Source organism: Corvus hawaiiensis, chromosome 13 (genome assembly GCF_020740725.1).
Source record: "Corvus hawaiiensis isolate bCorHaw1 chromosome 13, bCorHaw1.pri.cur, whole genome shotgun sequence".
NCBI lineage: Eukaryota > Metazoa > Chordata > Aves > Passeriformes > Corvidae > Corvus > Corvus hawaiiensis.
Window position 1 is genome coordinate 8,434,799 of NC_063225.1, and position 26,548 is coordinate 8,461,346.

At 47.9% G+C, this 26,548-nt stretch overlaps 1 long non-coding RNA gene across 2 annotated transcripts in view; it reads left to right on the forward strand.

The window, feature by feature from the left end:
* Nucleotides 1-515: 515 nt before the first annotated feature.
* LOC125332842 overlaps nt 516-26,548 on the forward strand; it is a 32,805-nt gene continuing 6,772 nt past the window's right edge. Inside the window, exon 1 of one of the 2 annotated variants that reach the window (XR_007206629.1) lies at nt 516-618. This is a non-coding gene — a long non-coding RNA (uncharacterized LOC125332842). Of the gene's footprint in view, nt 619-9,866; nt 10,415-26,548 lie in introns of those variants that run through there. The other variant, XR_007206631.1, reaches the window with a different exon arrangement.

Sequence of the window (26,548 nt, forward strand, 5' to 3'; positions counted from 1 at the left end):
TTTTGCTCACCCCGTTTACTTCTTAATCTTTTTTTTTTTTCTTCGAGTCTTTTCATTCACTGGTCGCAAAAGAAAAGGGGGTTGGTCAACACCGAAATGGCAAAGTTCAGCTTGGAGGAAAAAAAAAAAAAACCCTCCAGCTACCTACAAAGGGGCTCAGGGCTTTGTAATGGCAGAAAGAAACAAAAATGAAAAGAAAATTGCAGTTGAGGCTAAAGTGTGAGAGTGTGTTTGTGTGTATGTATATCTGTGTGTATTTTTAAAGGTTTCTTTGAACTGCCTTTGTGCTGACTAGGCAAAGCTCCTTGCCAATGCTAGTCACGGTTTAAGGAACTTTGAGTTAACCTCTTATATCGAATGAATCTTTTCATTTGGAAACCAATAAATCTCAATCTCTAGCCACCTTTTGTAGAGCAGGCTGGGGCTTACCAAGGCGAGGCTGAAGCTTATAATAAAGAAGAGATAAAGTTTGCCAAAGTTTGGTTTGCTTTTTTTTTTTTTTTTTTTTTTTATCCTTCCCCTCCTTCTTCCTCTTCTTCTCTTGTAAATAAAAGTTTTGGAGATGGCAGCATTTGGAAGCAATCCGGAGAAGGACTTGGATCTATGCATTGTTTCACAGTAAGCCTATTTACTTAAATAGAGTCTTCAGGGATTGAAACACGAAAATGATTTATAGTTTCCCAACAAGTCATTATTTTGGTCAGTTGTTGAAGGTGGGGTTGTGGAAAAGGAGGGGGGTCCATACAGTCTAATAATCAATGTGTGTCTATGGAAAGTGAAAAGGGAGGGGTGGGGAGGGGAGGGTTCTGTAGATAAGTAGGGTTAACACTATAAACATTGCAGACAATTGAGTTTTCCCATCTGAGCGGGAGTTGGGGAGAAAAGGGGTCTTCACATTTATCAGGCATTAAAGAGGGGGAGTGTGGGTGAACGAGAGAGAAGCGGGAAAATACATTTCTCAAATCACTCTGGACTCACTCCTTTGGTTTCTGACTTGCACTTTTGCATATTGGGGATCATTTCTTTGAAGTACTTTGAAACCCAGCGTTTCATCTCATCTTTGGATGGGCGACGTGACCACAAGAATCAATGTTTTGATTTATTTTTTCAGTATTTATCTCCTGTCCAGTCTCCCTCGCTCGCTGGCCTGATTATGCCATATTTATACTCGTGTATACATTATATACGTATTATATATATAATGCCCCTGTAGACATCTTTTAAAAAATCATTTGCAATTTCTCTTCCACGGAGATGCAGTTCATTCTCAACCCCTCTCTTTATCCTGTTTTATTTCAAGACGCTGTCTTCTTGCCGTCTCCAAATTGTTCCCATCCAGGAGTTATTAATTACTCTTACAAGGCGGGAGATTCTTAACTAATAACAAAGTTGTAAATTACCACCTTCCCTCAAATATTTCTCATTTGTCAACCCTGATTGATTTGATTAATATTCCACCGGCTGAGATCATTTCAAGTTGCACTATATAATCAGCAGCACCAGGCTGCTCAGCAGAGCTTCTGCTTGCGGAGAAGGTTTTTCTCCAACCCTTAAGCTGAAGTGTATTTTGCATTTGCTCCAGAGGAGGTATAAACGTGGACCTATCGCTTAAAGGACTTTAAGGCGCAGAGGCTGAATACGGTGTCGGGAAATAAAATTAACAAAGCGTATCTGTCTGGGGAAAAAAAAAAAAGAAAGAAAAGAGAAAAAAAAAGAGGAAAAAATCAATAAAGGAAAAGAAACAAGTGATAAACCCTCATGTAAGCCTGGAAGAAAAAGAAGACACGGTTTTCAGCCCTGCTTGTGGGGCTGGTTCAGTCCTCGCCTGAACTCTCCCACAGTCCCTCCTTGCCTTGCATCCAGACTGTCACATCGCCTGGAATAAACACCCAGCACCTCGGTTTATGCTTTGCTTGTGGCCTCAGACGCAGAGAAATAACAGTAATAGCGCTTAAATTAACCCCCATTCCTTGAAGTGATAGACAATAAACTTGGCTTCAGCCCCTCTCGCTCCACCGCGAGTGGGACTGGGATTCTGGTTCGAAACCATCATATTGACTTAATTACGTGGCTGTAAATAACGGCGCGGAGATCATCTTTCTCTGCTTTTAAGAGGAGAAAAAAGGAAAAAGGTCATCTGCGTGAGCTTTCTGCCCAGTGCCAGAGCGGAACCTACGCGCACCGCCGCGCATATGTGCAGCCCGCACCTAAAGACCAGGATATAGGAAATAAGGTGGAAATCACTTAATAGAAGTGACCCCTGCGTGCCTGAGCCGGGGCAGCAGATCCCGCTGCTGTCCTTGCGACCCAGCGACACCGGCTCCCTCCGCCACCACTTCAGTTTTAACCTCAATTATATTAAGTGAAGTAGCGGGCTGGCCGTGGGGTTGAACGTGATGCATGACGGCTGCCTGGTAAACCATCGATCGTGACTATCGCCTTTCTATCGCCGTTCACGATACACCTTATCTGCGGCCGGGGAGGGGGCGCTGGGTGCTGGGCTTTTTGCTTTTTGCTTTATTTTTTTTCCCTTCTGTTGTTGTTGTTGTCGTTGTTGTTTTCGTGTGAGTGTAAATGTAAAAATGAGAGAGACACGAGTGAAATAACATTCCGCCCAGTCACCTGCAATTCAATATGCACACAAGAGACGCCGATGTATATGAGACGATTTTAATTATGATTAGAAGACACACTCTGAGCAAGAAAATAGATTTGGAGGGAGGGGAGGGGGGAAGGGGGGGGGGGGCTGGAGGAGCATTAATGAAATCTTTCCCCGCGATACTAAAAGAAACAAGTGGTTGATACAACGGAGGTGATTTGTCACCCAACTGCAAAGGGGGGTGGGCGATGGGATCTGAGCATCATTCCTTTCCTCCCCCCCCATCTTTTGAAGCACATGATATGCCATGATGCCTCGCAGGCAGAGCTCGCACCACGCCTTTGCCGGGCTCTCCCACCCCGGCGCTGCCGGAGCCCCCCTCCCCGCCGCCCCCCGCCGCCCCCCGGCTCACCGGCACGGAGCGGCCGCCAGCCCCGGCTCCGAGCAGCGCCGTGCTCAGGCCTGAAGGAGACTGTGTTTGTGCACATGAAACCTTTTGTCTCGGCCCGCGGATCGCCGGCCTTTTCACAGACAGCCGGGAACAGTTCAGGGTCACCGGCAATTTCCAGCCTCGGTGGCGGCGGGCTGGGGAGGGAGACACAGGCAGAAGGTGACCCTGGCCAGTCGTCTCCCGGACAGTTGTCGCCTTGGGAGCCGGAGAGCAGGCGGTGGAGGTGCGGGGCGGCCCGGGGAGTGGACAGGACCTCTTGTCCCCCTGGCTGTGCCCTCCCAGCCTCGCCGCCCCGGCGCGCCCCCCGCCGCAGCCCCCGCCCGCCCCGCGACGCTGCTGTGCAAGAGCCGGCTATTTTTCTCAGGATGTGACTTCCAAGTGGCATAATCTGTGGGAGTGTGAATCTGTTCTCGTTATGTTTGTCCCCTTCGGTATTTCTACAGGCTCTTTTATTTTTTCCTTTCTTTCCTTTTTTTTTTTTTTCCCCATCTCTCCCTCTTTTTTTTTTTTTTCGGTATAAATTAACTCCGACTGAAACCACCAGATTGTTCCGAGGAGACTACCTCCCTAATGACTTCATCTCCAAAAGTTGACTGACACTCTAGCGAACTGCCAACACCTGTTTCCCAGCACCCAGACTCCAGAACCCACCAGACCTCGTAAATTTAGCTTCTCCCTTCTCCCCCCCACCCTCCCTTAATAGATGACGTGAATATCTGAAGGGAAGGGGGAGGGGGAGATGGAAGTAGGTCACATTTGAAACTTTTTATTTTTCATCTCTTCTGAGCGAAATCCGGAGATAAAAGGGCAGGACAGCTCCTGCCGCTGCCCGTCCCGGCGGGGTGCCCGGGGCTGGTGGCAGCCGCGGGGTCGGGGTCGAGCTCCAGGGCTGGGAGCTGCCCGCGGGTCCTGCTTAGGCGGGATTTAGGGGCAAAGCTAATGCCTGCCCGGCAGATCTCAGGGGCTGTAACCATGACCCGAGCCCTTTCCTCGCCTCTGCCTTTTCCCGAGGATGCTACAGGTCTCGGGCTCTTTGGTCCCACCTGGCCCCGCAGGTCCCTCCCAGCGCCCGCCGGGCCTGATCGGGCCTCTCTGCAAGGTTGACGACAAGCTGGGCGGAGGGGACAGGGATGGGACCGGGCAACTCCGAGGAGAGTGACAGAGCCGGAGGGGCTGCCCCTGTGGGGAAGAGGAGTAGGACGGAGGCCAGCATCGCACCCGGAGCCTGCGGGAAGGATGGAGCTGGCTTCAGCCCGTGGTGGCCGGGGCAGGAGAGGTGGCAGTGGTTCCCCCGCCTGGTTCCCGGGCTGTCTGGGCACTGTCCGGCTCCTCGGAACGCTCGTCGTTCCCTGAACGGGTTTCAGAGGTTCATTGTCAGGAGAGAAAGAAAAAAGAAAAAAAAAAAAAGAGAGAGAGAGAGAAAGAAAAAAGAAAACTATCTTGTCAAATAGGGAAAATCTTTTCCAGCTGCAGCCTTGGTGGAGAGGCTGCGGGGAGCAGGGACCATGAGGCTGGGAGCGGGCACCCCGAGCCCGGCGGTTCCGTAGCCCCTGCTCCGGGCGGCCGACCCCACTTCTCCCTGCTCACCGTGCAGGAGGACTCTGCGCCCTGCTTTGAGCACCCCCCTCCTCCCAAACCTCCCACCCTGCCCGGGAGAGCCTTTGCGACCGGGCCTAGAGCCCAGCGCAGGAGGAGGGCGAGGAAAGCCCTGCAGCGCCGGGTGGCGTCTCCGCGGGATGTTCCTTAATCCCGACATCTCTCCTTCCCACCTCCCTCTTCATCTCCCCAGGGACCGTGCACACTCTGAGAGGAGCCAGTCCGCGCCCGGAGCAGCCAGGACAGATGTTTTGCACATCCTGGGCAGAGGGGAGAGGTTTTGGGGGGCAGCGGTAGGGTAACTTTGAAGCGGTCTTCACCCCGAGCGGAAATCCCCAGCTCCTGGAGCATCCCGCCCCCCACACAGATACAAAGTTGGAAGTTGTCTTCTCTTGAAAAGAGCCTCCTGAAATTAATAGGCTGCAAACATAATTAATAGGTGGAATATGCAAAACGTTTGCGGTGTTTAAAAGGCTCATGGCATGTCCGCGTGTCTGTGCGAGATACTGAGATGTCGCAAGGGCTGGGTATTAATGGGCAGGTTTTACGTAGCTTAAGAAAAAAAAAAAAAGAAAAAGAAAAAAGAAACCAGGTTTTCTTTTTCTCACTTCTCGCTCTCCCTCTCTCTAATCCAGGAATCATTAGCAACCCCCTCTGGCTACATGTTTTGCATCAGTGAAACATTATGACATAGTTGTAATACAAACTCCGCTGACTTGCTCTGCATCTTGTGGTAGGAAGTGCAATAGCAATAAAAGCATTTTTTAAAAAAGACTCCGGGCATTAAGTTGTCTACCTGAAACACTCTTTTCCTCTTTTCTTAACAAAAAAAAAAAAAAAAAAAAAAGGTGGTGGTAGGACGGGCAACTTCTCAGCCTGGGGGATCCGCTGTCCGCACCGGACGGGGGGAATTTCTTCCCAACCTTTTCACCTTCCTGTTTTGTTGGGGTTTTTTTGCCTTCTCCATAATTCTGAATGCTTTTCATAATTTCTGGCTGTTGCTGCACCCGCCGCATTGCCCCTTCGCATCCCCGGGCTCTTAACAAACCCCGACCGGGGACATTATCTCCTCGCAATATTAATTGTCAAAAGCAACCTTTGCTCAATTATCTCTCTTCCACCTGTCGCAGCTGTTGGGTTATATTGTTCCCGGTTGAAATTCTCGCTGGAATTAAAAAATAGACCGATTTTTCTCTTCTCTTCTGCTTTCTTTGAAATAATCCAATTGTGCTGGGGCCGGCCGGGGGCCCGCCGCCCCGCACCTCTCTATTTTCTCCATTACTCATTAACTAATATTCGCTACTTTCTGGTAAAGTCAAATGGCTCTTAATAGCTCTTTACATTCTCGGAATAACATGTGGATGCTCTTAATCAATACTTAATAGCACGTTTCATGCTAAACAACTGCCATGTGTTCTGGTGGGAAGGAATTCTCTGTAAACGGGAGGGCGAAGAGGATCCGGGAGATGTCTGCCCTCCGTTGTCACCCAAAGCCACCAAAAGCTTGGGAGATGGGGACTTTCCTTTCCTCCGTGCCTGTGCCGCTGCTTCCTCTTCAGTAGGACCGAAATTGATCCCCCCAAATCCCCCTCCCCGCGCACCACCTGCCTGCGACCCAGCCCGCGGAGAGATCCGCGGGGTGTTTTGAAATGCGCATGTGACACTGTCCCTATTGTGAGCCTGCCGGGGCCTTTTTTTTTTTTTTTTTTTTTTTTCCTTTTTCTTTTTAGTAATTTCCCAAATCAGTCCTCCAAGTGCTGGAACTATTGCGAGACTTTACGTTTTCACCATCTTCTTTACATTGCATTATTCACTGCTTCCTATTCCATTATTATTATGATTATTCCCTTAAGCGATGTGGGAATTCCGGACTGTATCAGCTAACGCTGGTGTTTGGGGGGTTTACCATTTAAATTTTTTTTCCTGGGGAAAACAAACAGATTAAAAATTTTAAATTATCTTGAGAAATAGCAGTTGTACGTGGTCCATAAGGAAATGGCTCTGGCTTCTAAGATTCATTTTGATCCAAACAAAGTAGTTAATAGTACTTAAGGCCTTTTTTTTTTTTTTTTTTTTTTTTGGTACAGAAATTGCGGCAGGCTCTGCCTGAGCGCCCGGGCCACAGAAGGCAGAAAGGGCTCCTTCGATTTTGCCCTTTTAAACTGCATGTCCAATCCTGTCGCAGTAGTTTGTGCTCCGGGACACTTCTGAGCTCAATCTCCCTGCAAGGTCAGGCCACCTCCAGCGTGGAGGGGGAAGAAAAAAATCTTGCAAAGAAAGCGAGAAAGCCCTTTCTGTTCTCTTTACGGCTGGCCCGAGGCCTGGCGGCGGGAGTTACGCGTGGGGCTGTGCCCTCGGCGCTGTGCCCCCGCTCCGCCTCCCCACGCGCGGCCCCGCAGGTGCGTGGGCTCTGCGCGGCTGCGCGGCTGCAGTAGCGCCCAGCGCAGCGAGGTGGCGCTCGGGAGCGCGGCGGGAGGCGGCGTGGGGGGACGCGGGCGCCCCGCGGGCGCGCAGCGGGGTGACCCCACCAAAACCCACCATCCTAGCCGATAATACATATTTTTGTTAGAACCCAGCCCGCCCGGTGGCGGCCCGCCGCCCTCTGACCCCCACGATCCCCCTCGCAGTGCTCTGCAGCACGCACCTTCCGCACCCGCGCTCTCCGCACGCCCCTGCGCAGCCCCCCTCCTGCGCGGCCGCGGAGCGGGGTCCGGCTCTCCCGGCACCTCTGCTCCGTTTTTAGGGTGGTCACTATTATTTTAGCTCTCTTGCACCCGGCGTTAAGAGAGAGCAAAGGTAGGGAGCAACCTGTCTGCTTTGTTTAAAATAATTCCCCCTCTCCCACAGCTCTGCCCCCTGGAAGCATCTCTGGTTCGGATTTATTAATAAACGCAGGTTATTGGCAACAGTTTTATAGAGCCAAACACGCTGCGGGAACCTGGACGCGCAGGGAGAAGAACTCCCACAAAGGTGAATTCCCAGCATGGGGAGCAAACACAGAGCCGCCGGTTTTTATGTGGACAGGGAAACTCCTGGGAGCTTTGACGCGTGCTGTCATTGAGGATTGCATTTCTCTGATTTAGATTTTTTTTGTTTACTGTTTTACGGTCTCTAAAAAACTTGAAAAAAAATTCTTTTATGGTCTTTCCTTTCCCTACAATACCTGCAACCTTCTCGGAGATGATCGCTAGTCGCTTTAAAATAAAAAGTCTTAGTAGTGTATGAAAATTACTCAGTGAGTTAAAAGGATCCGAGATACGTTTCCTTTCATGTTTTTTTTTTTTAATTTATTATTATTATTATTATTGTTATTCCTCCACTCCCCCCCCTCCCCCCCCCCATTTTAAACAGCCGCCATAGGAGTGTGAGGAAGAAACGGACACAGGAGAATTATTTACTGCTAACCCAGTGCTAACTTCCACATCTCCGTACGTGGGCACATGTGTGATCATACATGATGCTTCCTCCGTGCGAGTGCAGCATCTCGGTCCTGCTCTTCCTCTGTCCCCACTTCCTCGCCTTTCCTGTAACTTTTGGAGGCTGGTGGGTTGATGTTGATTTTCTTTTTATTATTGTTTTTAATCTCGGCGTTAGGCACGCAGGTTCCTCATGCAGGTCAGGTCATTAGGAATGTTAACGTCGAGACAAAGAATTATAAACACGATCTCCAAGTCTCTCCCAATTCATTTCTTCAACCGTTTATTCGGTTTAAGTGATGAAAAGTGACAGTTCTGAAATAGACAGCTTTTAAAAGTAATGAAGTCAGATGACGCTTTAACCTGTCGATTGCTATAAATCAACTTTGAAAAAGATGAATGAACAATATTATTTGCTGGCTTAACTAGGAGTTAATACAGTGTCGCAGTAGGAGCTGCAGGAGCACAGCGGCTTTGGGTGCTGTCGCCTTCCCCAAGCCTCACCCGCCGCCAAAAATAACAATGTTAAAGCAACAAAACATTCCTCCTTGTGCGGAAACCAGTGTCATTTTCACCGCTTTTATTATGGACCCTCGAAGAGAAAAAGGGGAATTTAAACGATCCCCAACATCCAGCTGGGAAAGGGAGGCATCAGCTATTTTTTTTTTTTCTTTTCCTCCTCGTCAGTTTTAGAGGCCTTTCGAGCAAAAGTCTCGCCGCGTTACTGGTATTTAAGGCCAAACCGATCCTTGTACCGAACCCACAGGCCCCACCAGGAAGGTTTTCAAAATAAATATGGGCCATTTCCTCTCCTTTACCTGATTCATTTATTACCTGCATGCTTGTAGGCACAGTGTGGAAAAAAAAAATAAAAAGGGAAAGAAATGGAAAAAAAAATTGGGAGGAATAACAGAAGAGGAAAAGGTCGATTCTTTTCGGAAAAAGACAATTTTCGTAAGCGAAGCAAGTGGAAGCGTGAGGAGGATATCGCCAGTTCCTCCCGTCCCTTCTCGGTCTCGCCTGCAACCCGAAAAGTATCGCAAAGGAAGGAATTGACGCTCCTTTCTCATGAATTACTAGGAACGAATCAATGACCGGTTGTATGTGCGGAGGGTTCGCTCCCGCAGGCTCTCCTTGCACCCTTCCCAAATCTCGCTCCGGGCTGCAGCCCCGGGACAGGGTGCGGAGGCTTTGCCTCTACTCTTGGGAAATAAAAATACCACCCGGGGGTTTATAAACGTCTTCTTTTTTTTTTAGTTTGTAAAATGGTTTTAAAATAAGTTGTAAATAGAAAAACAAACGACGAGATCTCTGCCTGGGATTCAGGGCCGGGATGGGTTTTTTTAATTGCCTTTTTTCCCACCTTTTTCTTTCCTGAAGACAATGTAAATCAAAGCGCTGCTCTTCCTTTCCCTGCGCTGATAACTGTCCTTGGTTTTTCCAGTCCTTGTTTTTTTTCCCCCAAGGTGACGAGGGGCAGAGGTACGCGCCCGAGCGCCGCGCTCCGCGGGCGGTGGCAGCGGGTGCGTGGGGTGGTCGCGGCCACACCTCGGGACCGGCGGCCACAAACGCGGGCCATGGGCTGCGAATTGGGGTGGGGGAGTGTTTGAGATGTTATCCGGGCTTCTTTCTATAAAGTGTTATCGATTTTAGGCAAGTCTCGGCGCACTCACCCCCCCGAGAAATGTCAGAGCAGAGAACTTGGGAGAGAAGTTTCTCTGCTGCTTTAAAGGTGACCTTTGGGAAAGTTTCCGTACTTTCTCTTTCACCGCTCAAGGACTTTATTTGAAGTTCCTTGGCTGACTACACTCTTTCCGAAGCTGAAGCTGTCTCTTACAAGACTTCTCAAGTCTTTATCCTTGAAAAATATGGAGACGCAGATAAGTTTTTCTTCCTTATTTTTTTTTTACCTAAGAAAAAACAATAGATCCTCTGCTGGGACCTCTTTCTCCCGGGAAAAAAAAATTAAATAACCTCTCTCTTTAGAGAAAAGCTCGGGAGGAAGGTACAATACTTCTATACCTGTTGCAAGTGCAGATTGCCCCAGTGACTCCCCGTCCCCCCAGTTTAAAACAGCAGCTGGTGGCTGCGGGGGAGGCTGGGTCCGACAGGAGCGGTTCCGCGCTTGGCAGCGGAGATATGTGGGTGCCGGCCCGGGTCGTGCGGGGCTCAGTGGGGACCCTGCCTGTCCCACAGCACGACCCAGCCGTGCCCTGCCCCGCCGCGCTGGGGAGAAGCGCTTCCCTCCCCCGACACCCTGCGTGGACTTCCCAGGAGCCTCGGGGAGTTTTCCCCGAGGTTTATTTGCACGGAGGATGCGGAGGCAGCGGCAGGCGAAGATTTATTTTTACGGTAGGAGTTTGTGGGGCGACTTGGGCCCAGTTTCTCTCACACCCTTCGAGCCACCGACCCGGAGATGGCCTCGCCTCGGGCGAGCGAGTCCCCGGCCCGCCCAGCCCCGGGGTGCCGGCATCGGGAAAAAGGCCACGGAAAGAAACTTTCCCCTCTCTGATTGTGTTACCTTTGGCTGAACGTGTAATGAAAATCCTCGGAAAATGTTACACAACACGAGGATACCCTTTTGGAGCAAAGTTTCCAGAAAAGCCTGGCCGCTTCCCTGGGGGCGAGGGACGATGCTGGGGGCGACGTTATCTCCCGGGAAGCATAAGCGCATCCTCAGCGACCCCGCCGCGCTTCCCCCCTTCCCGGGCGACCGAAACCTGAGCCCGAAAATAATATAACCCGTCTGCGGCCGCAGACATGGCTCTCGCCCTTACAGTGTTACAAAAAGCATTTAAATTAATCAGGGCGCTCCCCACGGCTGCTAATTAGGCGGGGAGGGAAGGGAGGGCTGGCCGGGGCCGCCTGTGTCGCGCCGGGAGGAGCCCACGGGTGGCACCCCCGTCCCGGGGGCGAGCGCTGGGGAGAGACCGGGGGTCGCTGCTTCGCCCCCGGCGGGGCGGCTCGTTGTGCTGCCGGTGCCGGCGGTCGCTGCGTGAGGCAGCAGAGGGATGGGGAGGACGGGGATGGGGCTTGGCGGTACACGGGGACACGCCACTTCCACCCAGCTGTCCCGGGGACCGTGGGATTAGCGAGGACATTGCAGCCAGGGAGCTGCATCCTCTTCCCTCCCCCACCTCCCTCCATACACCTCCACTAAGAACTGAAGGGTGGGTTTATTATATTTTTTTAAATTCATTTCATTTCATATTATTTTAATTGCCCAGATCTCGCGATAAGGCAAACCTGGCGAGAGCTGGCTTCCCCGCCCCCCCCCCCCCCCCCCATCCCTCCCCCCTCCACCAAAGTTATGATGAAAAAAGCAGAATAAATCAGTCTCTGCCACCTCATCTCCACCCGGTACTGGGGAGGCTTCTTGCCTAGCGCGGGGGCAAGTGGGGGGCTCATCCCTAATGCTGCAGTGAAATTCTCCTGCTCGGGGACAGGGGATGCTGGAGAGAGGCGAGAAGCCCCCAGGAGACCCCTTCTCCCAACGTCCCGAACGGGATCTTGCAATGTCTGCAATCCATCCCCCGCCTCTTTCACTGCTCCTCGCAGGAACCAGTTCTATTCCCGGCCAACCGGGCTCCACGCCACTCGCAAATCCAGCCCTGGGACGCACCTATTATTATTATTATTATTATTATTATTATTACTATGACTATTATTACTACTACTCCCCGCTGCTGCCAGGCGCCACAGGCGAAGGGCTGTGGGGTTTGGGTTGCTGGTTTTTTTTGCCCGTGGCAAAAGGAGTGGCTTCGGGGCGAGGCTTTAGGGGCTCAGGTGAAGCGCGGACCCGGGGCTGGGGCCGCAGCCCCGCTCCGCCCGCAGCTGCCGCCGCTCCCCCGCACCGCAGCGCCGGTGGCTCCGCGCTGTGCCGGGTGGGTGGGAAGCGGGGCAGGGGGGTGTAGGGAGGCAAGGAGGGAGGGAGGGCTTGGAAAACCGTCCAATTTTCTGTGAAAGAAAAGAAAATAATCAGGGGGGAGAGAGACTGTGGTGAATTGGTGTGAAGGAAGTGGGATTATTGCCTTAATTTTGGACATTGATAAGGGAATGAGGCAAAAACAAAACTCGCTTCATTATATACAACAAAATGTAATTTATACCCAGGGATGCCTGTCTACTGAGATTTACATCATTTGCTGATAGCGATCACACTTATTACTTTTCTTCAAAGACTTTTTTTTTCCCCCTTAAAAAAAAAAAAAAAAAAAAAGAAGAGGGCATTTGTGCTAAATTGCCCAATGCTAGTGTGATAACTGTCAAAAGTTTGACATCAAAGGGAACTAATATTATTCAGTTACCAGAGGAGCTGTCTGTCCAAATAAGAATATCTTAATTACTGAATCACAACGGTAGAAAAGGGAACAGATCTGAAAAGGAGAGGGGCTGTCGGGGGGGCGGGCGGGGGGGGGGGGAGCTTTCAGTCTGTTCCTTTTTGATGAACCATCTATATTAGGCCACTGTGCGATTCTTAATCATGTTTAGTGGTTTATACCCTTTCTCTCTTCCCACCGGTCCTCTGAACTTTATAACTATATGTAAACACGTTGTCAGTTTGAAAATAATCTTCTCTGGGTTCTTGTTAGAAGAAATTTCAATCTTCTTCAGTTCTAGATTAGGCAGTCTAGTTTTCTCTATCAGTGAATGGACTGGGTTTCTTGGACAATAATGTGCCAATTGTTGATGGTTTGTGACCCATAAAATGTGAGGGTGACTATTCTGGCTTTGGTATGTAATTATGCAAAACACTTTCTATAAAGGCTTGCCATCTGATCTAATGACAGTCCCTGCGGTCTATTTCAAAAAGGGAGGGTCTCTATATACAGCTCCTGAGAGAAAGAAAAGTAACATTTTGTTTTAATACAAGTTTTATGGGAAAAATGGATAAACACAGAAACAGCTGAACACGTAGGCAAAGCGTTTTCCGGGCAAATTAAACCAAGGAGGAGATATTTTCTTAAGTTCAGCAGAGCAACACCACGGGTCTGCAGCATCGGGGTAGGGACAAATGATGTGAAATCCCCATAGAAAAAAAATTATCTTCAACTCCTAAGCACCTTGGAAGAGATGGGAGGTCGCCGGGGAGGAGGTGGACGCCGGGGATCCCGCACCAGCCTCCCACCTCTGGGGGCTTTTGCCATCCCACAAGAGTAATTTATTTCCCCCCTTTTTAAGCTGCAGAGCAAGGCGGGATCCTACCTTAGCCAGCCTGTGCAAATGAGCTGGGCATTTGGGATGACACCTACCATGCTGTTCAATGGACGGCTGTTCCACCTGAGAAATTAACGCCAACAATGTAAAATGTAATAAAAATAACCAGGGTCGGCATCAGCAGCTCCATCTCCCCCTCCAAAGAGCCTGGATAACAGAGGGTTTCTTTAAACAGGTGAACAGGAGGGTGGGAAGGAGGCATAAACGTTCCCTTAAAGAAAAGGGGGAAAGTTAGAGATGTTTGGGGTTTTTAAAATACATTATTTATATTTTTCCCATTCTCCCCCCCCACCCCCCACCCCCCCTTTCTGCTGTCTTGAAAGGAGGGACGCTAAAGGGCTTCGGCTGCTTTGGTTGCTATCAAATGACATTGCTGCTACGTCACGGGACAAAACATAAACACTGCTGCCAATTTAAATTGATGTATAAAGATTAATGGGAGATGAAGCATACTAACAACCTGGATTATAATGGCAGGAATAGTTATTATTTCTCCAGAGCACATCCATATATACAGAGAGCCATAGGGAGCACACACTTATGGCTAGAATTTTATCTCGCCACATAGGCATGATGTGTGCCCACCGTGACACGTTTAATTCCCCCGTGGACTAAACTAATACGATTTGGGAAAGAAAAAAAAAAAAAAAAAAGAAAAAAAAAAAAAAGAAAAAGAAGAAAGTAAGCTAGAAAGGCTGATTAAAAGGGAGAATCAACAAAATATCAACACGCCACAGAGAGGAAGGAGGAATAGGTAATTAGAAGCAAAAGAGGAGCAGGTAATTATGATCTGAAATTAAACATGATGTTTAAGACATCTCCTTTGTACTGCAGTGAAGATTTCAGATTCATACACATAATAAACACTCAGGTTGTCATCTGGAGGTGCAAATCTGAAAGATATTCCAACAAATGAAGTGCTGGCAGAGAGAGGTATAAAGAGATCTCCGCCTGTCAGGGGTCAGACAGCCTGAGATTGCTTCTAGAGATCTTTTGAAAATTTCACACGATTGAAGGCTTAGGGGCTTTGCTGTGTTCGCATTTCAAACTCAGATCAGCGGGATCACAATCAAAAATAGAGGTCTGTAAAATTTTGATGCAAAGATGGCCACAGGCTCCACTGGCTTTTTTTTTTCCTTCTTCTTCTTCTTCTCCCAGACAGACACTCTGACATGACTATGATCCCGGGGATGACAGAGTTGTCAGAAAAGAAAGGGAAAATAGCATCTTGTCTTGTAACTTCCTATCAGTCAAAAGGAATTTAGGATCCTCTTTCCAATAAAAGAGAGGGAGAAGGAGCAAGAGGGGGAGCGGGGGAAGACGAGGCTTTCTTACTGAGCAAAGAAAAGTGAAGAGAGTTCTGTGTTTCATAATTAATACTCCACACCTAAACGTTTCTGATCTCTTCCCTTTACAGTCCTCCCACCCCATCACCTTCTTCTTCTCTACAATTTCAATTTTAGATCAATCCATGTCCTCTGAAACAGTGTGCACAAGTGATAAAATACTGGCTACATGTATGTTCGTGTCTAATACTGTATCATTCATCCGATATGCTTCCCTGAGATATATTATATTTTTTACTCGAACTTGTTGTAACTACATGATTTTTGCTACAAATGTCTCGTACCGTTATTTTTTTATTAAAAACATTAAATCATTCTAATAAAATATGTTTAAAGTCTGAAAAATAAGTTGTAAAATCGGAAGGAAATAGAAAATTTAGAAGTGTCCTAAGAGCTGAAGAACAGCAAAACAAGGATTAAAACAACGGGAATTGTGTTAAAACATATATTCAGTATATTCTATTTATAACTCTTTTGGCAAGGTCAGGTGCAATAGGAAGTGTTTTATCATCTCAGCTGTTTCAAATTAATTGCTATTGATTTCTTGACCAGGAGGAAGAGTAGTTAGCTCAGGTCTAATTATTGTGGTTTCTAAAAGAAATGATGCGGCTAACTTTCCAAAGGAAACGAGATGGGTTTGGAAATCGGACCTTGCCGGGATGCTCTTTCCTAATTAGCTGCGAGGCGAGTGCTTGGGACCTCGAACCGCCCAAAAGTTTCCCTCTGCGTTTTACTCCTGGATGCTCTGCAAGCCAGGTCCTAAAAATTAGTAAAAATTCCCCGATACTGCACATCTACATGGATTTTTGTTGGATTGATATTTTTATACTAACTTCTGTGGCGCCGTGTGTGCTTCTTCAGGTAAAGAGAGGACACAGAAGGAGTGAAAATGTGGCTTTGGTAATTGATCGTATATATATTTACATAATTTTTCTGTATGAAAGAAAAAAAAAAAAAAAGAAAGATGAATATATTTTTCTCCTTGGAAAGGATGAAAAAGGATTCGGACTCCACTGACTAACCGAAGTTTCACAATCTCTTCAGAAATAAAACATAACCGCGCTTGCCATGCTGGGAGGTAGAAAATAACTTCCGCAAAATGCCTAAAATGATGAGATTTGCATCGCTAAAGTTATGATAAGAAAGTCTGTATTTGAAAATGCCAAAGTTTCCCGTTCCCCTGCTCCTTCCCGAATGTGACAGTGGCAACTCTGGCAAATGACATCTCAATAATGAACAAAACATTCTTTTTTTTAACCTTGCCATCTGAAGCAACCAGCTAATTAACAAATAACCCCCACATTTTTCGTGGACCCCACTTTTTCTAAATGAAGGATGAGAATTTTAAGACGAAAAATTAACAACGAACTTGAGGGTGTGAAGAAAAAAAAAAACTTTTGAGTGATGCGTTTGGGGTGTATTTTCCTCTGCTGGGAATATTTCAGGGTTATCTCACAAAAATAAACCTAAGCGGTAGTGGAAGCAATTTCCTGAAGATAATAAACAAGGCTAATGAATTTAAAATAACATAATTCGAACATGCAGAAATGGGTTGTTTTAAGGGATTATTAGAAATATCTTTTGCGGGGAGATTTTGGTTTTTCCTCCCCAGAAAAGATAAACCAGAATTAGGAGGATTCGGCTTTTTGTGCTCTTCTGCCTGTAGCTGGATGGTGACGTGTTTGCAATCCAGACTTTCGGGTACAACTTTAGAAATAAGGAAATAAAGACAGAAAATCGGAGAAACAGAATTACAAAGACGCAAGATTAAAGGCATTCTGCAGAGAGAGGGCAGAAACAGAAATAAGTCAATTTTTAAGAACTATTTCCCTCCTTGGGGAAAAAAAATCCGAGAATTTTTCCACATGTACAACATAAATGCCAGCTTCTGCCGAATTTCCTGCTTTCAGCTGAACAAACTGTATTCGCGGAGAAAAAAAAAAAAAAAGCCGAAAAATTTATGCAAGTCCTAACTTTGCCATCGAGCTGCCCTGTAAACCGGCACGTTTGCGCTCGCATCGCGTGGATATTTTTTAATCTCTGGAAAGGTCCCGTCCCGCTGCGGGGAGTTCGTACCTGGTCAGAGGGGAGGGAGGGGAGGAAAAGCAGCAAACGAACTTGGCAGGAAGGAATCGTTACCTTTCTGGGCAAGGACGTGGGGCAGGAGTTTCACTCTCAAACTTTTACTTGGGAAGAGTAGAAAAACTGAAATATTAACGAGCCGGTTTGCGGGGAGGGCGGTGGGCACAGGATTGAAGTGGTGATGCCCCCTCCTGCGGGCTGAGGGAGAGGAGGGGGGGAATTTGTATTCCTTTCACCCTAGAGATGGACAAGATTGTCCTGACAACTGCAAAACGCGGGGGTTCGGACCTTTGTTCTGGGGCTGGCGATTGCAATTTGGAGGTGGCGACTTGTATTTTCTCCCTTTTTAAAGAAAAAAGGGACGGTCCGCGGATGGAAATTTTTTTTCTGAATAAAGTTTTCACAGACCGAGAGTTAATTCCTGGGGGGTTGTTTTCTTTTTCTTTTCTTTCTTTTTTTTTTTTTTTTTTTTTTCCTTTTTGTTTTGAAGCGTGGCCAATAGCTCGCTAAGAAACGTGGAAATTAGAGGGAACTCTCCCGGTGACTCCAGCCCGCTTGGTGAAAGCGTCCCTAAATCGGGGCAGGAGCAGGCGAACGGGCCCGATCCTGTCTCCCTTCCTCAGGGAAATCCACCTGGCTCTCATCCTGGTCTCTGTAATTTTGGGAGGGAGCAGTAGGTGCGTTAGTTTCAATTCCCCAAACCGGGATGCCCCATCACATCTCTCTCCCCGCCCCGCCTCCACCATCCAAACTCCCCCTCCCGCTGCCCCACGACCACGCAGGACGAGCTCAGTGCAAGCAGTGGGATCAAGTCCCAGCTGGCTCCGGGTGCTGGCTGAGATTCCCGGGCCCTATCCCGGCCCCTCTCCAGGGGTACCGCTTGTTCCCCCCCACACGTGTCCCCCTCGCCGGGGTCAGCCCACTGCGGGCGGGAGCCGGGGCACGGCGAGGTGGAAACCACCCCACTCCCACGTGTCGGGCTGAAAACACCTCCCAAGGCACACACCACCTTTTCCTATGCCCCCGAGTCAATGAAATCTTCCTTAAATCTTCCCAACTGCAACTGAAGGCAGCAGCTAATATTGCTGTCAGTGGAAATGGGAGCTGAGCTTGGCTTTACGGGGACTTTCACTCGAGTTTTTTACATGGGGGATTTAGGGCTTCTCTCCGACCCCGTTTTCTGAGGCAACCTTGCAGCCCTGACGTGAGACGCTCATCGCCTCCTGCACGGGGTTAATCCCGGGCTGGCAGTGAGTGTTTAACCCAAGTCTATAGGTATGGCCTGTAATGTATATAATGCCCCGCACGTGTTTCTCATCGAAGCGGGGTTTGCTGAGGGTGTGCGGGCGTGTCAGTGGGTGGCACACACAGCCCCAGCCGCGGGTGGATGTCCCACTGCGGGATGCCAGTGTGTGCCCAGAGATGTTTGCAGAGGGCTCGGTGCTTCCAGTGGGTTTGGTGGACGGGGAACGGAGGGGGCGGGCCGACGGGCACCGCCAGAGTTATTCCCAGGCACCAAACACTGCTGTGGAGATTTCACATGATCTTCCTAATTCCACGTTTTATATTTTATGATTTCTTGCCAGCATCACAGTGTGTTTCTGTTTAGATATACTAAGCTCCTTGAAATTAATTAACCTGTGGTCAGCCACAAAAAAAAAAAAAAAAAGTAATACTGGTTAAGCTATATTCCTTTACAACGTTTGGTCACAGTTAGTTACAGAATTTTCCAGCTGTGAGGATGATGTACACTATTTACTGTAATTGAATTGCTGTTATAACACCTTTCAAGAGGAAAAGTGATACATGACAAAAGTTGAGCTGAGGCAGGGGCCCCCTTTTATGCCCCCCCTCTCCCCCACTTATCTGGGATAAATACTTCACTGCGGAGAGCCCCCACTCGTGTCCGCCCCGGGGGTGGGTGAGGACCTCGGTCCCGCACAGCGGTGCGGATCCCCTCCGCACCCGCTCTCCGCTGCCAGCCCGCAGCGAGAGGCGCTTCGGCCGCGCAAGCTGCGCATCCCGGGGGAATTCCCGGCTGGAACGGGCACCGGGCTCAACCCCGCGCCTCGGCGCTGCCCGGGCGTATCACTGCGGCAGCCACAAACTGGCGGAGGAGGGGGAGAAGGTGCTCGTTCATAGCCCAAAGCGCCGAAAACAGCCGTTCTCGTGTTCGGGGAGGCAATTGGATTTATTTCCATCCTACCAGTAATAGATTCTCTAGAGCATCTGAGAGATTATTTTGAAAGCAAATTCAAACCGGGCTGTTCATTAGATCCCATTATTATGAAAAGGGAATGATCAGTTGGGAAAAAGTCTATCTAATTTGGAGGGAAAGGAGCACAGATTTTAAATAATTTCTGTAACTTTTGCTACCTTTGGCGGTTTTGGCAAGAGAACAAATAAAAACCCGGAGGAGTTAGAAGTGTTTTTTCCTCTCTCTCAATTTTTTTCCCTTCTCAGTGCCACACAGCAGCCTTTCCTCCTTCAACTTCAAAGAGGACTGAAAGGACAAACATTCTGATACAGCTAATAATACACGGAGAGAAAGAATTTGCATTCCTTAGCAAATATAAGTGCTCATTAATAGAATCATGTATTTGGCTAAGAACATCTTGCCAGTACAGCTGGGAGACAGAAAGTGGTCGTGTGGGGAGGGTTTGAGGAAGAGTTTTGATTGACGCTGTAGGAGCCACATCACCCCCCTTTACCCCAGTCGTCTATATCAGGTCAACGATTACTATTAAAAAAAAAAATAAAGTAATAATCATAAAGGAACAGATGGGGACAGAGTGCCCTGCGACTTCTGAAAGGCACAGCAAGGACTCGCTGCTTAGAAATTCATCAAGATAATGCTAATTGCACTCTCAGGCCGTGCCGCAACCGCCCTGCTGGGGGTCCCGCAGCCGCAGCGCATCCGCGCCCGCTCCGCGCCCGCTCCGCCCTCCCGCCCCCGGGACTGCCCCGGACGCCCCGATCCTCTCCGAGCCCGCAGGTCTGACGGGGAAGGACGGAGCTGTGGCTGCGAGGGCGGGCGCGGAGGGCAGCGATCCCTTCCTCCCTCCCCGCAGGGCTCGGGGCTCTCTCGCCCCCAGGCTCCGGCGGGCCCCTCACAGGGCATTCACCTGATTTACACCCGAGCTGGCTCTGGGTACAGCCCCGGCGGGGACACCTGCACAGGGAACACGCGGTTTTGGCGTCGCCGTGGGATGCAGCTTCTCTCAGAGCCATCCCCAGGAGTTCTCTTCCCAGCACTTCCTTAGGCTCTGACTGAGATGACTCTACCAAATAGGTGTGGTGGGAGCTGATAAACAAAATTAAAGTTGCCTTCTGATTGAAACTTTGCTCCTTTGACTGAGCTGAAGATGATTCTTGTGACTATCCAAAGCTTATTTTACCCTAATGAGAACTCTAATTTAATTCTTATATTCCATACTGTAAATCTGAACTTACTGTTCCCTGAAGAGAAGTCTTCTCCAAGAGGGAATAAATAAATATCAGCTTGACACAGACCCCAGGAAAGTTTACAGTTTACAGGTGGGCAAATCTTTCCTGTTCTCAGCACAATAAATTATATAAAAAAGGGAAAACCTTAGAGAAATTAAAAAAACAACTTAGCCTTTTGAGGTGGTTATCCAAACTTACATCTACATTTACTGATTCCCACCTTTCTACAAAGGAAAAACATAAAAACATCTGGCCAGCACAGACTGAGTAGGTGTGTCTGTGCGGACACTCACAGTGAGGAGATGCTGGATTGGAACTGCAGTTCAACATCGAGACTATAATTTGGTCTCTTGGGTTCCCAGTTTTAAAAGTGCCATAATTATCAGGATTTTAAAGGTGAACAATATGTTTCAAACCGTTATTTTGAAGGACCCTGTGAGTTTATTTTTCACTTCAGTGTTGAACATCAGGTTTGGATATCTTTGTAGAAGATAACCCTTAATTCAGATGCCAGGTTGAGAGCTCGGTGTAAACACAGAGTAAGGCTACAGCCCTCTGCTGAGAGTCTTACTCAATCAAATTTTGGTGCTAATAATTTCTTTCTAGGTTTTAACTCTTTGAAGCTTATTTATAGAATTTACCTTTACCTGTGAGTTTCTTTAGTTTTAGTTAATTTGGAAGCACTTTTTAAACATTATGTGAGTGTATTTTTATTACTCCAACACAGCTGAACATAGCTTGGCTTTGAATTTAGCAGACTTTATTTCATTGGAGATGCACATGAATGCCAGAGGAATGCACTGGGAATGCATCACATGTGGTTCTCCAGGATGGGTTGTGTATGGCAAGAACAGAAACGTGCGTTGGCTTCAAAGAAATCCTGTATTTTATCAACATAATCTGTAGAAATTATCAGTCAGGGGCCTGCTGTTGGTTTAGGGCCAGTGGTCATCAGTCTAACAACCTTCTGACTGAGCTTGGGATTAAAAAGTCAAAAATCTGTGGTTCATTCAGCAAGTGGGACCCTCCATCTGAGCACACCGATGACTGCAGTGACTCTTTGTTCTGTCCCAGTGGTCCCCAGCCCACGCTGGCCCTGAGATAATAACATCAAGCAAGGAATACACTGTCTTTTTTTTCCCTCACCTCTCCCCATCCTTTTTAACTCCTATGGCTGTGAGCAGCCTCAGAGGGTCCATAAGGTTAACAAATTGGGAATTTCAAACCCCTTTGTTTCAGCCTCCCCTGAAACACGCCTGTTGGCTTTGCTGCGGGGCCTTGAACCCAGGAATCCCTCCTGACCCACAGCCCCAAGGCCCCCCCAGCTCTCAGGGACAGCCTCAGCAGGGGACTGCCCCAGGGTGAGGAGCCCAGATCTTTGGGGATGAAACAAAATGTTTCAGATGTGATGAATTGGACATCTGTTTCATCAGAGGGAAAAAAAGGAAAAATTCATCAGCTCTAATGAGAGATGCAAAGATATTTTGGTATGTTGATAGGCTGCCTCCTGCTCCTCACAGCTGGAACAAACACGCTTCCTAATCTATTGGCCCCTAGGAACGATTTTTTTTCCCTGGGTAATATCTTTTCTTCGCATCAGATCACTGGAGTATCAGTAGCACACACTCAATGCTTTGCATTGTGCTCTTCAGCAGTTTTGGGTCACTGCCAGCCTCCAATTTACCTGCAAGTTCCCTTCTCTCTGGGATGTGGATCCATTCCATACTGGATGGCTTAAACATGATGTTGTCTTCCTGCGCAAGCTTTTATTTTTTATTCAGCAGCTGTACAAGGGCTAAAAGCATTTTGTTTCTCTGCTAACATGGTCAGGGGATCTGCTTTTACCTGGAGTTTATCCTGTAGGATTCACCTCCTCCAAATGCTTCCATACCCTCTAAATGTGGTGAACAGGCATGAGGGAAATGTTTTTTCTCACACTGAGAACATCTCAGGGTCACCCATCCACTGCAGTTGTCCGTAGCTCAGTGCTGATGGACACTCCTATGTGCTGGCTGTTCTATCAAGGGATTGATAAAACCCCCTTGAGATGTTTATTAGCAGCTTTGTGTGGACACTGAATGGTGCTGCAGCATGACCCTGGACCTGATCAGCTTTTCCCCTTTGGACGTGTGTTGGTTTCATGCACAGATTTAGTTCTTGCAAACCGAGCTCTTCAATTCTTCGTGTAAAATTATTTTTCCTGTAAATACAATATTATTGATGAAGCCCTCTCTGGAAAGAATTTCCTCTCCAGCTCCTATTTACTCAATTCCCAGGTACAGTGTTATTCTAGGCTCAGATCTTTTGCTTTTATTTGTACTTTCCTCCTTGCAAGAGGTGGCAGGAGCCCAAGCTCTGCCTGAGCCATCTTGCACACCACAGGCTGAAGGATGCTGTGAAAGATGTCTCTGCTTCTAACCCCAAGTGTGTTCTTTTCATCTGAAAGGCTGTGACCAGAGATGGTGCAAGCTCAGCTGGGATTTTAGCCAGGCACTTGCAGACCAACTTTTACAGCATTGCCTGAGAGGGGCCGAGTAGACATCTGCCTTTTCCTGGACATCCTTGTAGCTGCCCCAGCAGTGGCCTGTTTCCAAAGTGCTGTCACCCACGTTTATTCAATACTTGACATAGTAGAGGCTCTTCAGGAAGCTTCAGGATCCTGTCTGAAGCTTCTGATAACAGCTTGTTGTGCTGTTGACACGGCTGCAGATCCTATGACTCCCCATATTTCTTTTTTTATAAGTAGCATTCCAGCTCTCTCTGGTTTTTTTTTTTTTAAGCCTCCCTTTCATTAAATTGTGCTGATGACACAGAAAATCGTCAGCTGTCCATTCTTTCCCTAGACAGGGAATATATCTGTATGTATATATATGTACATATGTATGTATAATCAAGGCAAGGGGAGGAAAGGGTCAGGTGTTGCTATGAAAAGAGACTATTAATCTGTGACAGAACTGGTGCTATGGGATGTGAGAGCCTTCCCCTGCACAAAACAAGCCTTTAAAGGGAAGCTCACCAGCCCTTCTCCAGGGGACACCCGCTCCAAGTTTGTTGATTTGGTAATTTGTTCCCCTTATTTCTCAACTTTGATGATGGCTTTTCAACCAAATTTTCACTGATCTAAATGTAGCCCAGTCTCAACTAGTCTGGATTAAATTAGAAAGAAGATTTGTATGAAGTATTGCCTTGAATGCTTTACAAAGAGCTTGATGGCCAGGTCCTGGAAATTATCATAAATTTCTCAAAAATCCTGTGATGGTTTATGCCAGCCAAGCACCTACCTATGTGCATCGAACATCTTTCACTCTTAATAGATGTATCCGAAAAGAAAGAAGTGGAAATTGAAGCAAGAGGAGAGATTAATCCCTTTCTCATCTGTTCTATTAAAATGATGTCCCTTGCAGACCCCACCTGGGTATCACTCTGGTCCATCCTGGGCATAGTTTCACCAGGGACCGTCAAGTCAACCAGCCTGCAGCAAATGAAACCAGCTCTGGTTTTATTCACTAATTTTCTCACTGACCAGGGGCATAGAGCTGAAGGAGTCCTCCTTTGGAGGTGCCTTTGGAGAACTGGTTTCTCTTTGCTCCATGCATGGATGTCCAAGCACACACAAGTGGCTTCATCATCCCAAGGCTCCCACTGAGGAGGGGGTTGAAACAGCCACTCCTGACCCACAAATTGATCTTCATCTGTGGGCCCCACAAAGTATGAGAATGAGCAGAACAAGCCTCCCTTGGGTTCATTGGCCTGGTATGGGGCTCACACACACCAAGCAATGTGCAACAAGCAACATTTTATTTTTGTTCTGCCTGGCAGTCAGTTTCAACTCTTCAAAATTTTTCCTTTGCCACAGGAAGCATCAGAGGACTGTGCCTTGAGCACTATATACAATAAGAAAAGTTGGCTTAAATATTGAAGTATTAACATTTCCTTGGGTGTCCCTTATCTCTAGCATTTTTTAAGTTTTCTTCAGCAGTTATTTGATTGATTCTGAGATTTTTGTACTGCTTTGGACCTTTAAATCCTGCTAAGAAATCGCTGTGTCTGGTTTTTAAATCTTTGCAATCTGAACATTTCTCCTCACAGGCACAGGTGTGTGTGTGCATACATGTGTGTGCACAGAAAAATGGGGTTATGTGCCTCACTGGGAGTCAAACCTGGGAACAAGAGGGTAGCTCTTTCCTCTACAGCATTTAGAAATATTCCATGACCCCTTTCTGCCTTTTGCAGAGTGGATTTTGCTGCAAAACCAGCACTCAGAGAAGGGCTGTGGCCTCAGCATTGCCTTAGGGTCATTTCTCCTTTTCCACCCAGTTCAGCAGTAATGTTTTCAGTCAAGAATGGTGATGGACACAGGGTATCAATCACAGGAGCTCTGATGAAGTTCCCAATAATAAAACAGGTAAAGTTCTGTGTTCCAACCAACATGGCTCAGGTAATTTGAGCATCAAGGCATACTGAGCTGATGATTAGCTGCTGCATGGTGCCACCAGGTCAAATAATGGGAGTATAAATTAGAAAAAACTCCACCTGGCCTGGTCAGAACTTTGTCATACAATTCAAGGTGCCGCCTGAGGTGGTAATCAGTGGTCACTGGTGACAAGGTGACTGGTGAGAAGAGGAAGGCAGCAAGAGCTCATGGTATGCCGGGGGCAAACTAAAGAAAAGTCAGGAATAAAAAAACCATACTTTCCAGATCAAAGAGATTACTGAGAGAGAAGGGCTGTTTTTTGCAGCAAAGAGTAGGTTTTCTTCATAAATGGGCCTGAATTGCACCATTATAGAGATGGAGGTGCATTTCTTCCCTTGGGAATCCATGGCTTGTTTGCTAGTGAGGGAAGAGAGATGCAATCTCCTTGGTCCTACCAGTAAATCTATCCCAGATAAAAGCAAATCTGAGTAAATTGGGTGAGGGTTTTGTTTGCTTTTGTGGGGTTGTTTTGTGTGGAAACATGTGCCTTGTTAGGTGGTGTCCATCCACATCACTGCAAGTGCTCCTGGAATCCAAAAGTGTTTACAGGGTAAATTTCAAACGAAGAAAAAATTCAAGTGTCCATTTTAAATTAAGGGACAACTTATGAGATAGATTTTCTGCTACATTTGACCTACCTGCTACAGTCTTGACAATTTTTTTTAAAAGCTGTCACCTCAGTACTGTTTCTTAAGTGATAGGAAAGAGGGACTATCCACTCATGTAGGAGTGCCACGAAGAGAGGATTGGGGCAATGGAGGAAAAGAGGCAATTGTACAAGTTATGGCTAAACAGATGATCCAAGCTGGCATCACTGGTGAAAAAGAAACTGAGATACAGCACGAAAGAATGAAATATGTAAAAGAAGAAAGGATATTGGCATCTGGAAAGTGAGGTTAAGAAGTATGACCTTGCTGAAGGATGGAAACAAAAGCAGTGTAAAGGTTATCTGGAGGGTTGGCACAGGACGGTGGGAAAAGTGATTTGTCACTTGGTTTTTGGGATGGGCAGACAGACGGGAGGCTGTGGTGAGGAAGGAGACACAGAAAGGGGCACACAGCAGAGCAGGCTGGGCCTCAGAAGGGAGGTGGGGGGAAGGTGACAGGCGGTGCAGGTTGGGGGGAGGTGGGGATGGCTGCCAGCCCGCGTGGTGATGGGGTGGCAATGTCAGTGCTGGTACTGTCAGGGATGGCAGATGACAGGAGTAGGAAATGGGGAATATGGGAGAAGAAAGCACTCTCAGCCCCCACCACTGACACGGGAGGGGTGAGTTCAGCTTCCATCTCTCAGTGTAGTTCCTCAAAATCTGGGGCCATCTGGACACAGTCCTGTCCCTCCTACAAGCTGTCAGCAGCACCGAGGGATTGCTCTGGCAGCCAGGACTCCCTGGCACATCCAAGAGCCTCTGTGCTCATGGCCAGAAGGGCAGATGGCACCGGATCCACTACAGTGGCTTTGCACCACCTGGTGTCCCCTGTTCGGGGGAGCCCTGCAGAGCCAGGTGAGCCTGGCCCTGGGCACGCTCGTGTCACTCAGCCGGGTGCTGCAGAGCCACAGCGCCACGAAGGGACCCCTTAACACCTTGGAGGATGTGAGCCACGGTGTGAATGTTCGGGATGGCCACGTTTGGTGCTGGCTGGCTGTGTTGTGTCAGGCATCATGAGAGAAACAGCCTGAGATGGGTGACAAAGCAGGAGAGTGAGAACTCGGCTGACACAACGTCTGCAAAGGAACAGATACTTGCAGTGATCAGCGTCTTCAACTCATTTCCTCAGCACTTCCTCTGCCCATAAATTAAAATTTGGGCTGGTGTTTTGAGTTGCTCCTGCAATGGGTATGAGTAAGAGTTGCTGAAAGTATTGGCTGTTCCTGCTCATCCTCACCTGTACATCAGAGATTACTTTATTCAAGAAATGGAAA